The sequence below is a fragment of the Chlorocebus sabaeus genome, chromosome 22 (genome assembly GCF_047675955.1).
Source record: "Chlorocebus sabaeus isolate Y175 chromosome 22, mChlSab1.0.hap1, whole genome shotgun sequence".
Lineage (NCBI taxonomy): Eukaryota > Metazoa > Chordata > Mammalia > Primates > Cercopithecidae > Chlorocebus > Chlorocebus sabaeus.
The window spans coordinates 99,974,961-99,993,495 of NC_132925.1; the positions used below are offsets into that span (position 1 = coordinate 99,974,961).

The following is an 18,535-nucleotide window of genomic DNA, read 5'->3' on the forward strand; positions in this document are numbered from 1 at the left end:
ATAATATCGATAAAACAGACTTTAACCAAAAACAATAGAAAGAGATAAATAACATTATATAATAATAAAGGGACAAATCAATTCAGCAAGATAATATAATTGTAAATATATATGCAACCAATACTGGAGCATCTAAATATATAAAGCAAATATTATTAGATCAAAACGGAGAAATAAACCTCAGTGCAGTAATCATTGAGGATGTCAGCTCCCCACTCCCAGCATCAGACGGATTATTTAGACAGAATATCAACAAAGAAACATCAGATTTAAACTGCACCCCAGATCAAATGGGCCGAATAAATATTTATTCACCCAACAGCTACAGAATACATGTTCTTTTCATCAGTGCATATAGCATTCTCAAGGGCTGACCATATGTTAGTACACAAAACAAGTCTCAAAAAATTTTAAAAAACCAAAATCATATTAAATACATTATCTGACCACAATGGAATAAAACTGGAATAACAATAAGAATATTCAAAACTATACAAATATACAGAAATTAAACAACATGTTCCTGAACAAATCAATGGGTAAAACAAGAAATTAAGAAGGAAATTTAAAAATTATTTGAAACAAATGAAAACAGAAATACAACATATCAAAACCTATGTGACACAGCAAATGTAGTATAAAGACTCAAGTTTATAGCAATAAATGCCCACATCAAAAAAGTAGAAAGATTTCAAATAAATTACCTAATGATGTATCTCAAGAATATAGAAGACAAGAACATACCAAACTCAAAATTAGTAGAAAGAAAAAAATAATAAAGATCAGAGCAGCAATAAGCAAAATTGAGATTAAAAAAATAATAGATCAACAAAAAATATTTGTTTAAAAAACACAAACAAAACTGACAAACCATTAACTAGACTAAGAAAAAGATAGAAGGTCTAAATAAATAAAATCAGAAACAAAAAAGATGTCTAAATGGATATCACCAAAATGCAAATGCTCATCAGAGACTATTATAAACAACTATATACCAATAAATTTAAAACCTTAGAAGAGATGGACAAATTCCTAGACACATATAACCTACCGAGATTGCATCAAGAAGAAATAGACAACCTAACAGACCAATTGAAAAAGCAACAAGATTGAATCAGTAGTAAAAAGCCTCCTAACAAAGAAAGTCTCAGTATCAGATGGTTTCACCACTAAATTCTTCCAAACTGTTAAAGAATAGTTAACACCGACTATTCTCAAACTATTCATAGGAATTGAAGCATAAGGAATTATTTCTAACTCATTTTGCCAGACCAACATAGACCTGATAGCAAAACCAGATCAGAAAAATAACAATGAAAAATACAGGCCAATATCCCTGATAAATATAGACGTAAAAATCCTTAACAAACAAAAAACCCACAACATGTCAAAAAGATAATATACCATGATCAAGTGGGATTTATCTCAAGGATACAGCGATGGTTCAACATATGCAAATCAACAAATGTAATACATCACACTGACAGAATGAAGGGCAAAAACGATAATATATGATTATCTGAATAGATGCAAAGAAAAAATTTAATAAAATCCAACATCCCTTCATGATAAAAACTCTCAATAAATTAGGTATAGAAGGAAAGTGCATCAACAAAATAAAGCCATATACGACTAGCCCACAGCTAACATCATATTGAATGGGGAAAAGCCAAAAGCTTTTTCTCCAAGAACTAGTGCAAGATGAGGATGTCCACTATCACCACTTTAATTCAACATAGTACTAGAAGTACTAGTAAGAGCAAGTAGGCAAGAGAAAGAAAGAAAGGGCATCCAAATAGAAAAAAAAAAGTTAAATTGTCTTTGCAGATGACATAATCTTATATTGAGAAAAATCAAAATACTCTACCAAAAAGCTGTTAAGAACTGATAAACAAATTCAATAAAGTTGCAGTATACAAAATCGACAAGCAATAATCAATAGCATTGGCTGGGCACAGTGGCTCAATGCCTGTGATCCCAGCACTTTGGAAGTACAAGGTAGAAGGATCACTTGAGGCCAGGAGTTTGAGATGATCCTGGGCCACATAGTTGGACCTTGTCTCCATAAAAAATTTTTAAAAATAGCCAGATGTGGTGGCATATGCCTATAGTCACAATTACTTGGGAGGCTGAGGCAAGAAGACCACTTAAGCCCAGGAGTTTGAGGCTGCAGTGAGCCATGATCATGCCACTGCACTCTATCCTGGGAAACAGAGTGAGATACTGTCTGTTAAAAAGAAAAAAATAATGATCAGTAGGATTAGTAGGATTAATATGCACAAACAACAAACTGGCTGAAAAAGAAATCAAAAGGCAATCCCATTTACAATGGCTACAAAAAATTAAACAAAATACCTAGTTCCTAGAAATAAATGTAGCCAAGGAGGTGAAAAACCTCTACAAAGTAAACTACAAAACACTGATAAAAAGAAATTGAAGAGAATACAAATGGAAAAATATCCCATGTTCAAGGTTCAAAATAATGAATATAATTAAAATGGCCATACTACCCAAAGCAACCTACAGAGTCAATGAAATAATCCCTATCAAAATACTAATGGCATTCTTCGCAAAAATAGAAAACAAAATCCAAAACTATGTATGGAACCGCAAAAGACCCCAAACAACCAAAGCAATCCAGAGCAAAGAGAACAAAGCTGGAGATATCACACTACCAGACTTAAAAATATACTGCAAAGCTGTAATAATCAAAACAGCATAATAATACTGCCATAAAAACAAACACATAGACAAGTGGAATAGAATAAGGAACCTAGACATTAATCCACATATCTACAACCGATTTTTGACAAAGGCACCAAGAACATTCACCGAGGAAAGGATAATCTCTTAAATTATGGAGCTGAGAAAACAATGTCCATATGCAGAGGAATGAAGCTATACCTTCAGTTCTCGCCTTAAACAAAAATCAATTCAAAATGGATTAAAGATCTAATGTAAGACACAAAACTATAAAACTACTAGAGAAAAACATAGGGGAAATACTTCAGGACATTGATCTGGAAACAGATTTTATGGATAAGACTTCAAAAGCATAGGAAACAAAAGCAAAAATAAGCAAAGAGATTATATCAAACTAAAAAGCTTCTCCAAAGCAAAAGAAACAATAAATAAATAGAGTGAAAAGACAACATACAGAATGGAAAAAAATATATTTGCAAACTATTCATCTTATAGGAAATTAATATCCAGAATATAAATTGAAGTCAAACATCTCAACAGAAAAAAAAAAAAACCGTTAAAAAGAAGGCAAATGTTCTAAGTAGACATTTCTCAAAAGAAGATATGTAAATGTCCCACAAATATATTTATAATACTCAACATCACTAATCATCAGGAAAATACAAATCAAAACCACAGTGAGGCTTCATCTTACCCTAGTTAGGATGGCTATTATCAAAAAGATGAAAAAATAAACAAATGCTGGCAAGGATGTGGAGAAAAGAAAACACACACTGTTGATGGGAGTATAAAATAGGACAGTCACTATGGAGAACAGTATGGAGGTTCCTCAAAAAGCTACAAGTAGAACTACCATATCATCCAGCAATCCCACTACTGGGCTACTGGGCATTCACTCAAAGGAAAATAAATCAGTGTATTGAAAAGACATCTGGCCACGTACGGTGGCTCATGCCTGTAATCCCAGCACTTTGGGAGGCTGAGGCAGGCAGATCACTTTAAGTCAGAAGACCAGCCTGGACAACGTGACAGAACCCCATCTCTACTAAAAATACAAAAATTTGCCAGGCATGGTGGCAGGCACCTGTAATCCCAGCTACTGGGGAGGCTGAGACAGGAGAATCAGCTGAACCCAGGAGGCGGAGGTTGTAGTGAGCCAAGATCACGCCACTGCACTCCAGCCTGGGTAACAGAGTCAGACTCTGCCTCACAAAAAACAAAAAAAAAAGAAAAAGAAAGAAAGAAAGAAAAGAAAAGCTATCTGCACTCCTATGTTTATTGCAGCACTACTCACAACAGCCAAGTGTCCAACATCAGGTTAATGGATAAAGAAAAAGTGGTGTATATATACACCATGAAATACTATTCAGCCATAAAAAAGAATCAAATCCTGTCATTTGTGGAAACACGAATGGAACTGGAGGACATTTCGTTAGGTGAAATAAGTCAGGAACAGAAAGTTAAACACTGCATGTTCTCACTCCTTTGTGGAAGCTAAAACAAGAATGACCTCATACAAATGAAAGTAGAAAGAGTCTGGGAAGGGTAGAGAAAGGGAGATATTTGTTAAAGGATACAAAATTACAGCTAGATAGGAGTAACAAATTCTAGTGTTCTACAGCATTACAGGATGACTATAGCTAATAATAATATGCTATAGAGCAGAGGTGTCCAATCTGTTGTCTTCCTTGGGCCATGATGGAAGAAGAATTGTCTTGGGCCACACATAAAATACAATAACACTAATAAGAGCTGATAAGCACAAAAAAAATCACAAAAAAAACTCATAATGTTTTAAGAAAGTTTACAAATTTGTGTTGGGCCACATTCAAAGCCATTCTGGGCTGCATGCTGCCCGCGGGCCACAGACAAGCTTGTTATAGAGTTTCAAATAGCTAGAAGTATGACATTGAATGTACCTAACAAAAAGAAATGATAAATGTTTGCAATGATGGACATGCTAATTACCCTGATCTGATCACTGTACACTGTATATATTGAAACATCACTACATACCATAAATATGTATAATTATGATATGTCAACTTAAAAATAGAATACAATATAGCTCTATTAAACACAGACTAAAAAACAAGAGGTATTACTAGAGACTAAGAGGGTTTCTCATAATGGTATATACTTAAACAAAAATGCACCTTCAAAATATACAAAACAAAATGAAAGCACAAGATGAAATTAATAAATTGGCCTTCATATACTTCCCTTTCAATAACTGATTAACCAAACTGCAAAAACATCAGTAAAAAATGGAATATTTGAATAACATAATCAACTAACTTAAGCTAATAAACAGATATGAATCTCTGCAACCAATAACTTTCTTTTCAAGAAGTTATGGAATATTTATGGACAATGACTATGTACCAGGCCACAAAACAAGCATCAACAAATTTCAGATAACTGGAATCATGTAGACCACATTCTCTGGTCACCATGAATTAAAATAGAAAAAAAATATTTAAAAGTTCTAGGAAAAAAACATATAAATAAGTCAAAACTCAAAGAAGAAATTATAATCAAAATTTTAAAAACTTACATGTGAACAATAACAAAAACATTATATATCAAAACTTGTGAAATAAAAACATTGCTGAAGCAATACTTAGAGAAAAATTTATAGTCCTAAATGCATATATAGGAAAGAAGTGAAGCTGTAAGTCAATGAATTAATCATATAAATTTAGGAGATTAGGGGGGAAAAAAAACCCAAGATGTAGTAGGAAAGAAATAATAAAGATGAGAACAGAGATTAATAAATAGAAACAATGATAGGAGAGAGAAGACAAAGCCAAAAGTTGGTCCTTTGGAAAGTCTGAAAAGAACAAGTAAAAACTCTGGAGACACTGGCCAAGAGGCAAAGAAGACACTAAGTCAGGGCAGGTGGTGCAGGGGTCAGCGGTGGGCAGTGGTGGACAGCAGGAAGTGTTCGCTGCCTCTGCAGGCTTCCTTATCCCACAACATACAAGAGACTTGGGTGTTGCACTCCAGTAGAAAATCTCACCTTCAAGTGCTCTTGACTAAACATGCAGAGCACATCCCTCTGCCCCCTTCCATGCACCTCCCATGATCCCACTTTTTCTGGCCATGTTTCCACCTTTTGGGGAAGCAATTTTAACCATCTTTCAGATTTGCAAAAAATGATTGGTCTTCTGTTTTTCATTCTCTTTGTTGCTTTCGGATCATTTATAACAGAGAAAGGGAAAATGTCAGCATTGCATCCCCATCCACCATCAGCAGCAGCCTAAGGGAAAAGGAGCCCAAGCAGAAAATGGATGGTGGCAGGGGCAGTGGGAAGAACATGCATCAGGGCATGGAACCTGCAAAAGGAAGGATTCAGACCTGGGAGCATGAAGGAGCCTTTAGGGGATCTCAGCAACATGCCAGAACCAGACTGCAAGATCTGCAGTTCTAGGAGAGGCACCTGACCTTCACCGGACCACAGAGCTGAAAAATTGATTGGTGGGTTTCTAAAAGACTTTGAACAAGGATTAAAACAATTAAAACAGCATTTCTGATTTTTCTTATCATTAGCTGTAAAAGAAAGATACTCATCTCAAACATAATGCTATTTACATATCATTCTAGTAAATCAAAATCACTAATGATTAATAAATTGTTTCTCAGAAGAAACAAAACAACAAAACCATATTCATATAACACAAACACAAAAGCAGCACCTGCCATATTTTCTGAGGCTGGAGCTACATGGATACATTGAAATGATGTTGGAGACAGAGGTTTTCAAGAGAAAGTCAGAAAGAGGTTTTAGAAACTGGAAGTACTGCTTACACAGATTGGGATCTCTTCAGGAAAAAAAAAAAAAAAAAAAAAAAAAAAGCCAACATGTAAAGAGGCTTGGGTATTTTTCTTTTCCCCAAAGATTTCACCAGAATCCTGTCATCTGGGCTTGCCAGCCTAGAAAATGACTCAATACACTTTGAGATAGTTACATTTCATACCAAAAAGAGAGAACCATATCGCAGGACAGTTACCTGAGCCACCAGGATTCAGTGTCAGAAGATTATTTGAGGCTTTTGGCAAATAGTCACATTAGATCCTCAGGTCATGGGCACCTGTTTTCCAGGCGCTCACCCTTCCTGGGGCACACACGTCTTGCATTCTCTTCCCCAGTGTCAGCTCAGTAAGATAAACTGTCAGCCCACAGCATGGATTTGTGTATCCAGCTGCAGATCACACATCTGTCTCATCAGTGGTATCACATTGTAAATCACAGGCACAAAATGGAATTCCATACAGTGTTTTTTCTTGCCCCAGATGATGATATATAAATATACACAGAGGCCCGGCGCGGTGGCTCAAGCCTGTAATCCCAGCACTTTGGGAGGCCAAGATGGGCAGATCACGAGGTCAGGAGATCGAGACCATCCTGGCTAACACGGTGAAACCCCGTCTCTACTAAAAAATACAAAAAACTAGCCGGGCGAGGTGGCAGGCGCCTGTAGTCCCAGCTACTCCGGAGGCTGAGGCAGGAGAAGGGCTGGAACCCAGGAGGCGGAGCTTGCAGTGAGCTGAGATCCGGCCACTGCACTCCAGTGTGGGCGACAGAGTGAGACTTGGTCTCAATAAATAAATAAACAAACAAACAAACACAGAATATTTAACTCAATTATCTAGGGAAGGTAATGATTGAATAAAAAACCAAAAACAATTTTCTGGATGCCTTTAGGCACACAGTTTCATAAAGTTCCTTTTACTTTCCCTGCAGAAATGCAGAATTCATCCTTAGGGTAAGCTGGAAGTGGGTGAGGTTTCTTTTAGTAAATCATCCAGCCCATCCCCCAACCAAGTCCACCTATCAGCCATTTCCTCACTAACCTCTGGTAGTGTCACGCTGTTCTGGTCTTCCTGTCACTAGCAATTGATCACATAAATTCATTCACATTAGGGTGTCACTGTAACAGTGTTACTTTGGAGTTACCCCAACAAAAGTCTTCTAAATTTTAACAGAAGACAAGACAAAAAGGAGTAACTGTCCACTGGTAGAATCTACCCCCAGGATGGGGGAGACAGGGGCAGAGCTGGACAGAGGTGCTTTCCTGGTTCTCCCCAACAGGTGCTTACTTCCTCTTGTAGTCTGTCCTCATTAAAGGCACTACTAAATAACTGACCATTTAAGCTCTTACCAGTTCTCCCCAGCTAGATAAATTTTTTTTTTTTTTTTTTTTTTTTGAGATGGAGTTTCACTCTTGTTGCCCAGGTTGGAGTGCAATGGCTCAGTCTTGCCTCATTGTAACCTCAGCTTCCTGGGTTCAAGCAATTCTCCCGCCTCAGGCTCCTAAGTAGCTGGGATTACAGGCATGTACCACCATGCTCAGCTAATTTTTTGTATTTAGTAGAAACAAGGTTTCACCATGTTGGTCAGGCTGGTCTCGAACTCCTGACCTCAGGTGATCCACCCGCCTCGGCCTCCCAAAGTGCTGGGATTACAGGCATGAGCCACTGTGCCCGGCCAGTAAATATTTATATGAGGTTTATGATATATTTATGTATAATCATTTATATGATGCAATATTCAAAGTGAAAAGGTCAAAAACCTCTGAGCTTTCTATTTGAACTTTAGGGTATTTATACATACACAAAAATATATACCTATATGTTTTCTCCTTTAACATCTTTGTTCTTCCTTCTGTAGTATTATCTCCTTAATGTGACAGATACTATCCATCTACATTGCTATAGCAATTTAAATTAGTATTGTCACTTTGGGGAGTAATTTGGCATCAAATGGTCAAATTCAAAGTTTACATAAAATAAGACACTGCAATTTCACTTCTAGGCGTATATCTTCAAGAGTTTCTTGTACATGTGCATAAATAAATTTCAAGGATGTTTACTGAATGCATCTATGTAATACCCCCCAAAAATTAAAGAAACAATCAAAAGTCTATCATAGAAAAACACATTAAAAAAACATGTTATTTCATATGATGGAAAGGTATTTAGTAGTTAAAAATATGAACATGATCTGGGTAAAACAACTTAACTTTCTTTCAAAAGCACCAAGTAATAAATGCAAGTTACAGAATGCACAGGAAATAAAAAGCAACCTCCACGGATAACTCTATAGTGAAGTTGGTCATGAAGAGCCAATAAATACGTGGATACATTCTGCCTCACCAGTAGAGAAAGGTGAAATAAAAAGCAAAGTTCTGGGGTTCTTCTTTTTGCCCAAGAAACTAGCATTGTTATTGAATAATCATACTTATCAAGGGCAAGGCATGGGAATTTGACATACTCATATACTACTAATGGCAAGATAAATTTATAAACTTTTCTGGAGGGTTATTTGAAAATATATATCAAAAGCTTAAAGTAAACTAACTTTGACAAAGTACTTCATCTCAAGAAAATAAAGAATGTCTACAAAGTTGAAGTTAATAAAAGTCTAAAGTGCCTAGTGTCTTAAAAGAATGGTTTCATTGAACAAATTATGGTAAATAGATTAAACAGATTATTTGAAGGATGAAAATAATGACAGAAGAATAAATACTGGCATTAAAGTTGCTGACACATTGTTAAGTTTTTTAAAGTATCACTTTATTTAAAAAAAAAAAATTCATATGGTCCATATTATTCAAGGATACTTGTTACCAGAGAAAAGTCAGATAAAGTGAATCCACTTAAAATATCACAGTAAACAATGGGAAATAAAGTTTTGATTAGTATTACATTTTAAGGGAGAAAAAACAAGAAGATACATTTTATTTAATGTTTTAGCAAATTTTGATATACAACTTTACACTAGTTCTTAGAACCACACTATCCAGCACATGTGGCTACTGAACACTTGAAATGTGACTAGTCCAGTTGAAATGTGTTGTGGGTATAAAATACATTCTAGATTCCAAAGACTTAGTATAGAAAAAAGAATGTCACACATTCCATTGATAATTTTATGTTGATTATATTTTGAAATGTATACAAAAGTATATTTGATATACTGAATTAAATTAAATATATTACTAAAATTAGTTCCACCATTTTTAAAAACTTTTTAAATGTGCCCATGAGAAGAGTTTAAACTGCATGTATCCCTAGCATTATATTTCTGGTGGAAAATGCTACCTTAAAATAAATCATGTTTTCATATTTGGGGCATAAATTTCCCAGCAAACTTAAAGAGTACAAAACATCCTTCAACGAGCATTTGACATTTTTGACAAGCTCAGAAAGAGTATCACTTTTGAGCAAAATTATTTGAGGATTGGCATCAAAAGGACCTCTCCCTATTTTGTCATTCAACTCATTCTCTTCTGGAGCATGCAGATACTGTCTCTTTTTCGGTCCTTACCAGGTTTAAGGCTGTCAGCAATCAATGTGTTCAACAACGAGCAAATGTTTTCTGCAGATTGTCAACCTAGTTTCATCAATTTCACGAAGTTCTCCATCTTTTGCAAGATTTGCAATTCTACTCTACAATGAATTTGCACTTTCATGTCCAATAAAATCCTATATAACTGAGGAACAACTGGCCCATAAAGAAAATGATGCTTAGTAGGCAGACACTCATTAGTGCTATGGTTAAGACATCAGAATGGGGACCTACATATAAGTGGACAGTTCATTAATGAATGTTTTCATGTGATGATGTGAAGGCTGTTATCATTATGAAGGCTTAATAACTAGTGAGATTCAGAAAATGAATATTTTATGACGTTTGCATCTATGTATACAATATCAAATGATCTCTGGAAAAAAATATATAAAAATTTCAAAAGTGACTAAGTGGTGGGAATATAGGTGATTTTTACTTTTTTCTTTCTGTTTGCCTACATTTCTATAAGTACGTTTTATATTAACACGTTTAGTTTAATTTAATTTCAAATGCCAGGTCAAATCCCACATTCCCCATTAGCCACTCCATTTGGGCAGGCGTCCCCCTAGTGAATCCTCCTCCTCAGGACTCCAAATCAATGCTCTTTGATAATTTATTACTAACTACATTGTATAATTATGATAATAACTAATACTTATGTGCCAGGCACTGTCCAGAGTGCTTCATATTTATTTGCCTCTTCAGTTGGTCTGATCTTTCTTCAAGACACTGATCCTCAAGTAAGAGAAGAAAGAAAAATACCTACGAGGGGAGTTTACCCTCAGGATAGGGTGTCCGTATGATTTGAAAAGGCAAATTCAACATTAAAATATAATTTTACACTTGAAAATATAATGTTTTCATAATACAAACTTTGGAAGGAAAACAAAATGAATTGACATTATAGCTAATAATTCAACTTTGTTAAAGAGGATATAAAAAAGGAATATGATAAACATTTAACATAAGCATAATTGAGAAAAACAAATACTATTAGAATACCAAAAGTATACAATTCCTTAACACGTTAAAGCATATCTACCACAAGCCTAAAGTAACCATCATACTCTTGGTGAATATTTAAAAGCATTATCAAAGTCATACCAGACTAGGAGGTCCACTATCACCACTATTACTCTACATTATGCCAGAGGCCCTAGGCAGTGTAATATGCAAAGGAAAAAATATATAAAGTTTTAAAACAGAAAAAACAAAGCCACCATTACTTGTAGTACCTATGGCTTTCTACAGAACATCCAGAGAATCTACAAGCCAACAAAAATGCTAAATAGAAAATTAGAATACACAAAACCAGCCCCTTTACTATATACTGGCAATAACCAATTTTTAAAATGTAGCTAGAGGAGAGATGATTCCATTCACAAGAGCAATAAAACTTCTAAGGACTAATGAAGGGATACTACGATGTGATGTATATATATGATGAAATACACCAATAAAAAGGAATGAAGCAATGATACATTCAGCAACACAGATAACCTTGAAAATATTACACTAAGTGACAGAAGCCAGACACAAAATGCCACATACTATATTACTGTATGATTCCATTTATATGAAATATCCAGAATTGGCAAATGTATAGACTTGGACAGTAGATTGGTAAGGTTACCTAGGGCTGGGTGTGTGGCAGGGTGTTTGGAGGGATGAGAACCGAGAAATGACTGTTAATGGGTACAGGGTTTATTTTGCAGGGTTCAAAAATATTCTAAAATTAGATTGTGTTGATGGCTGCACACCCTGCAAATTTACTAAAAACACTGATTGTAAACTTTCAGTGAGTGAATTGTATAGTATGTGACTTATACCTCAACAGAGCTGTTAATTGAAAAATGATAATGAAAACCTATAAGGTGCCTAATACAAGTTTCAGACCTTTATGGAGAATATTATAAAGTCTTGCAGAATGACCTAAAAGACAATGTATAGAGATAGGCCATGTCCATGAAAGGAACATATCAATAGTGAAAAGATAAAAAGTCTCCTCTAATTAACCTTTAGATTCAATGTAAATTATAACAGGAATTTTCATAGGAAGGGATAGATCCTAAAATTCATGCTGAAGCCTAAAGCATCAAGAACAGCCAAGACAGTTTTAGGGGAAAAGGGTAAGAAGAGAAGATTTATTATAAAGCTTTGATAATTAAATGAAATGGTATTAGCTCAGGAATCACAAAAAGATGAGTAGAACAGAGAGTCAAGAGACAGATCCAAGGATATAATAGAAATTAGCCTATGTCAGAGATGGCAACAAAATAAGTGAGAAAATAGTAAACTATTCATGAAATGATAATGGGGTAAATGGTTTTCAATATGGAAAACAATTACACCCCTGCCTCAACAACACAGATATATAAATTTCAGAGGAGTTCAAAGACCCAACTATGAAAAACAAAATTTTGCCAGTAAAAAAAACCAATGGCAAGACACAAAAAAGAAAACTGTAAAACTATATTAAAACTATATATTAAAAAGATAATCTCTAAGGGAAATGCAAAGTAAAAGAGCAGTGAAATACATTCCATGCTTCTCAGATTAGCCCAAATCAAAACATCCGATTAATACCAGTCACAGCCAAAGACATGGGAATACAAGGAACTCCAACACAATGCAGTAGGAGGGCAACCTGCCAAACCTAGGAGAGCTAAAATAACAGATGAATGTTGATTTAAGCATACATATCCTACTACCCAGTTATTCGCCTTCTGAGGATATATGCCCAAGACACACTCTTGTACATTTCTACAAGATCTTGTCAAGGATATTCCTTGAAATATATTTAATAATAGCAAGAGATAGAAAAATCTTTTATCCATCAATATATAAACTGTGGCATAGCAAAGGAATGCTAAGCTAAAATGAATCAACTAGATTTACAATGATCAATATATGTTATCAACACGTGTAAAAAAGTGTTAGGTGAAAAAAAAATCACAAAAAATAGATAAGACAGGTGTCCATAACATGGTGTTTTAAACACATAATAAAACTAGTAGGCACACTGAGTCCCAACATTGCAGGTTGAATGGAATTGACCCCAAGTTCTCATCTTTCACTGTCCTTCTTGCTTATGACAGAATTTTCTATTTACAGCAATTCCATACTTACACTTAAGTGGCTACATGTAAAGTGCTAGAGAAGGTGCCAGGGAGGACAAAAGAATTATATATAAGACTCCCCTCCACCTCCTGGCCGCTGCAGAAGAGTACAACTCAGCTAGGGATGTTGTCTCAGGGACTCGGCTCTTAACCTTCACTCTGGCTTTCATAGTGTGTAAACGTAGAGTGTGTAACTTTCAAGGAGCAGTTCCTTTATCTATAAAATGGGAAAGTCATCCTCCTCCTATTGTGAAGAGTAAACAAATATAGTGTCCAGCACATGACAAACACTCAACACTCTTGGTGATTATGGGCATGGAAGCCACCAAATGAATACAATCTTCTAAACAGCATCTCAGTCGTGCTGACAATAAAAACAAAAGGTGATGGATGGGAGAAGGGCACCAGCTGGGTCCATTTAGCCTTCTCCATATCTGGATACAACATCCCCACATCTCCTGGGTAACTTGGGCGTGCTCTGTGGGATGTTGGGACATGTCTGCCAGCAACAGTAGTGTGGCTACAGCCAGGCCTATATATTCTTCCAGGTTCAGCATGGACAGGGCTCTGTGAAAAGAGATACCAGCCTTTGGAATGAGAACTCCTTCCCTCAAACCTCTGAAGAGATTCTGGGGTAGGATGAGGTGACCTAAGCTTGCTTATACCACCTTAACTCCATCTTACTGAGGAAAAGGTAACAGTGTCTCACCTCCAGCTCCCTCCAATAAGTGCGTGCCCCCATCCCACGGGCCATCTTCATAAAGAGCTGGGATAGAGTTCTACCCATGGATTTAGTAGTAGGGACCACACAATGGATCTACTTGCTAGATATGGAAAATAGTAGTTGGAAATCACGTTCGGAGATACTGAGTTGTTGGATTTTATTCCTGGGATTCCTTTCTGAGAGCTTGGGAAAAGATGGTAGGTATTTCAGTTCTCCAGCCAACCTGGTGCCACCATGTGGCAACGATATCAATAGTTCATAAATCAGTCAGCTTTCAAATTCTGATTCTCTGTCAACTTTTTATCTTTGAGGAATTCAAAATATTTCATTTTTATGTACCAAATGAGAATCTATTCATTTTTTCTTCATTCATATTTTAATATCACATAATTTCATATTTGCATTACTTTAATTCACTCTATGAAAAAACTCTTATGGGAACAAGCCAGCCTCCACTGACCAATGTCAGCACTGTTACATCTGGGATCAGGTTTGTTACACCACCAAATAACTAATGATCAGGGTGTGGTGGGACAACCAAGTCACTCTTCACTCAGATTGTAAGGCTAAATTCTTCCATTTTTCTGTACTGGTTTAGGTATAACTACTCTTGGTTTGCATTTATTAAAAAGGAGGTAGAAAATCATCAAGAAGTGTCATTTTAGCTTGGGAACTAAAATGATAAAATAAATAACAATAGTAATAAAAATAAAACCAACCTGATAAAACTAAGCAGGATGATGGCTACCCTTGGAGGATAGTGCCTGTAGGTAGGGGTAATGGGAAGATTGGAAATATTCTGGGTCTTAATTAGGGCACTGGTTACACAGGTGTGCTCAGTTGTGAAAATCCATTGAGTGTATCCTTCAGAACTGCACTATTTTCTGGAATTATACTTCAATAGACTATTAAATTCACCAAGGTCTGATCAGTCATCTCCCTTTAACTTGGCTTTCAGACAAGAGTCTGTGCATACACAAAAATAACTCGAAGGCTAAATCAGGGGGAAGCCTTGTTTTCTACTGGATATTTTTCAGCCATCGGGAATCCCTCTGGGCAGGGAGAAAGGAGACAGGACATAATCTATGCTACTGCTAGTTTAAACGACTGAGCTGAGTATGGCTAACACTTCACTTTCTCAAAAGTGAACAATTTCTGCAGCCAGATAACTCTCCCTTCTTCCACCATACACGCCGATGAAACCCAGACCACATAGAACACTGAGCCACCAAGAGATATACACCATCTCTAAAGACACACTTTGACTCCTCAGAGACACCACACACACAGAGCCTCCCCCCACTTTCCAGAAACAGTCCCACAGACACAGCTTCTGGCCCACAGAGACAGCTCGCAGATGGAGGTAGGGGTGGGTAATTAGGAGAGATGCAGCTGCCCATGGCCAGGCAAAGGAACATGAGCAGGAAGATGGAAAGCAGTATGTTCAAAGTCTTGGTAAACTAAATTTCTCTAAAAAGAAGATTTTTAAATCTGCAAACAGGGTCCCAGATATTGCTGTAAAATTTTTAAAATTACCTCCATTTCCACCTATAGCCCCGGATGCCTTGAACCATCTTCCTTCGACTTTTTAATAAAACCCCAGTGCATTGTCACATTTATCATATCCTCTGAACTCCAAGTTCCTTGGTAAGACTGAAAGGCGGCGGGGATTATTCCATTTTATAAATGAAAAAGTTCAAGTTCAAAGATGCTGGTCAGTCATCACAAAACTAAGTAGTGATCTCATGGCTGTGTTTCAGAGTTGTGGTGGGGGAGGCTGAGTTGAAGGGACAAGGTGATAATGGCAAGAGAGGGTAGGTGACCCTCTCCCCAGCCCAGAGCTCTGAGAAGCGCCCACAACACCACAGGCGGCCCCACTGGAGCCACCTCAAAGGACCTGGAGTAAAAGAATCACATTCGACGTCATTTACATACACCAAGACTGGCCAGCCCCCAGTCTCAGTCTCCCTCCCCTAAGAAAGTGTCAGGAAAATCAACAAATCGAGATCATGGTCGGGGAGATGGAGAGCATGGAAATGAAGCCAGACTGAAGGCATTTTCTAGGAGCAGATAGGAGCCAACGTTAGCGAACCAAGCTCACAGCGTACTCGCTTCTCTTAGGAAGTCCCTAGGCCCAAACCGGTGTGTGCATTTAAGAGTTTTGAGATTCGTACTTATCCTTGGGGACGGTGCTTATTTGGAAAAAGAAAAGAGGAGCAGGACGGATCTAAGAACAAATTCCCCTACCCTGCCAAGACGTCAGTAAATTAAGGAACAAGAAGGGGAGCAAGTGCTCCAAAAAAGCCTCAGGTCTTGGGGTTCCCACCACTGAATCTTTCCGCTCCACGCCTCCATCAGGAAGATTCCCCGCCGTTACCTCCAAATCTATGTAGAGCCCCCTAGGATTGGCTCCCTACCTTTTCAAGTCTGGCGGCTGTGGCGGAAAGGGAGTATGAGGAGGAATCCGGGATGAAGCTGAAGTGATTGCCCCACCAACAGCGCTCCCCTCCCCAGGCAGCCCGCAGGCGAGGGCCAGACGCAATCCACCTGTGTTCTAACTCGGAGCACCAGCTGTGACCTTGAACGAGTCCCTGATTAGCCCCGTTTTACAGAAATTAAGAGTTTGAAAGAGTCAGGTCCACCGCGCTGGGCTGCTGCGGGGCGCTTACCGGATGGTTTGAGGCGTCCCGCCGGTGCGCCCGCAGCGCAGTAGGTACGCGGTGAACCGCAGCCCAAGCGCTACGTGGCCAGCCGGGATCGGAAAACGCGAGGGAAACGCAGAGGCGAGCTCCCGCCCCAGCAGCGAGAGAAAGAGGCGATTCTGACTCCGCGATGATCCCTGAGCAAGTTCAAGTACCCCCGCCCTTCGCCCCTCCGCAGAGGCTGACTGGCCGCGCCTAGGGTTCCTGGCTCCGGACGCGCACGGGGTGCGGGGGAGCGTGAGAGACACCTCCACACCTTCACACACCCACCCCCGAAGTTGCGGCAATGTTGAGGGGAGAGTGGCGCAAAGCTGCCAGAGGGGAGAAGAGAGAGGCGGACGGTACTCACACGGGTTGGCCAGCCTGAAGCAGGTCTGCGACCGGGGTCATCGATGGCGGCCGGGCTCAGGCCACCGAGCCTCGGTGCGCCCAGGGCACCTGCCGCAGCGCGGCGCGTGGATTAGAGGCTGCCGGCGGCTAGGAAGGGGCGCGGGTCGGTCTGCGCGCTAAAGCTGGGCTGCAGCACCGCGGGGGCTCGGCTGCCAGAACTGCAGCGGCAGCGGGAGCCCGGGAACCGACAGGAGGCGGGAGCGCGGCGGCGGCGTCGGCAGCAGAGGCTGCGAGGGAGGCGCCCGCGCCGCAGGCAGCTAGGGCCAGCCTGGCCGCAGCCGCGGCCGACACCTGCTGGCAAGGCCGACAGCCAATCAGAGGCGCCCGGAGCGAGGGAGCGTGCGGAGGCGGGGCGGGGGCGCGTGCAGGGTACCCGGCGGGAGGGGCTGCCCGCGATCGCGCCTGCGCCGGGGCCGGGGGTGCCCGCCGGGCCGGTTCCTCCAGAGCACCTCGGGCGCGCGGGCGGCACGCGCCGGGATGGGCGGGGCGCACCGGGAGGAGGCGGGGCAGGGCTGCGCGCGCCCGGGGCGGGGACCCGCGCCCCTCCCGGGGCTCTTCCCTGCGGCGCAGTGCAGTATTGGGGCCGCGGTTCGGGAGCCCCCAGGCGCAACTCCAGGTCCTTCCCCGATTCTAAGTCAGGCTTTTCCTCTCCCCTGCCTCTGAGTCCTGGACCCTCAGTGACCGTAGAGTTGTGGGTCACCAGAATCCGGGGCCTGCCTGATTCTAAGACGTGGTGTGGCGCTCCTCCAAAGACAGCTCTTCCCCACTTCACAGTCCCTGGGTAATTAAAGTCGCCGTAGTGACCCCTATGTGGATTGCTTTAATTCTGCCATAAATTTACTACGCTAGCGACGCTCATTCATTCAACACATATCAAAGGGGTTCGCGCTCAGGGAGCTGTCCAGGCTAAGGCGCGCCCAAGTCTCCCAGACCCCCCACAGCTGCTGAACCGCCGGGTTAGTGAGCCCGCTCTGTCAGAAAGACGCCCAAAGACTGCTGCAAGTGAGGAACGCTTTCGGGCTCGTGCCAGGAGTTCCCGGTCCTGGAAGAATGGTTGAGAGTTGAAAGGTTCCACTCCAGGCCAGGACTTCATTGCACGTTTGCATCCATCAAGCCAGGAATCTTCCTGAGACCGACTGCCTCAGCCCCAACAACTCGGCTGTGAAAACACATTGTCAATTTTAGCTGCAGGGTGGAAGTCGCTCCATGAAAATAAAGCATTTGAAGCTTTTGTGGAGTTACACTGGCGATTTCTAAATCCCTGGAAATCCTCTCAAGCCGGTGGGTTGAGGCTGTTCTCTCCGTGTAAATTTGCGCAGTAGAAATAAATGGCTTGTTTGCTGATCAGTCCACAGCGGGGGCGGGGGTAGGGGGGAACCTTTCAGAAAGGAACTCGTAAGGTAAAGGGGTTAATTTCTTTAAAGATTCTATTCCCTCCCTTAAAGGGATTTTAATGTCTACGAACTGGTAAAGTGGAAAGGAAGTTCTTTTGTTTCTCTTTTGTTTACATTACATTTAAATTTTATTTAGCTATGCTTGA

The 18,535-nt window shown here is 39.7% G+C and overlaps 1 protein-coding gene across 2 annotated transcripts in view; it reads right to left on the minus strand.

Annotated features, from left to right (window-relative positions):
- MYRIP (myosin VIIA and Rab interacting protein) overlaps positions 1–17,366 on the minus strand; it is a 403,697-nt gene extending 386,331 nt beyond the window's left edge. For both annotated transcript variants that reach the window (XM_007983730.3, XM_007983733.3), the window contains exon 1: positions 16,955–17,366. The gene's annotated coding sequence lies outside the window, so the exon portion shown is untranslated. The remainder of the gene's footprint in view (positions 1–16,954) is intronic.
- Between the last annotated feature and the right edge of the window lie 1,169 nt (positions 17,367–18,535).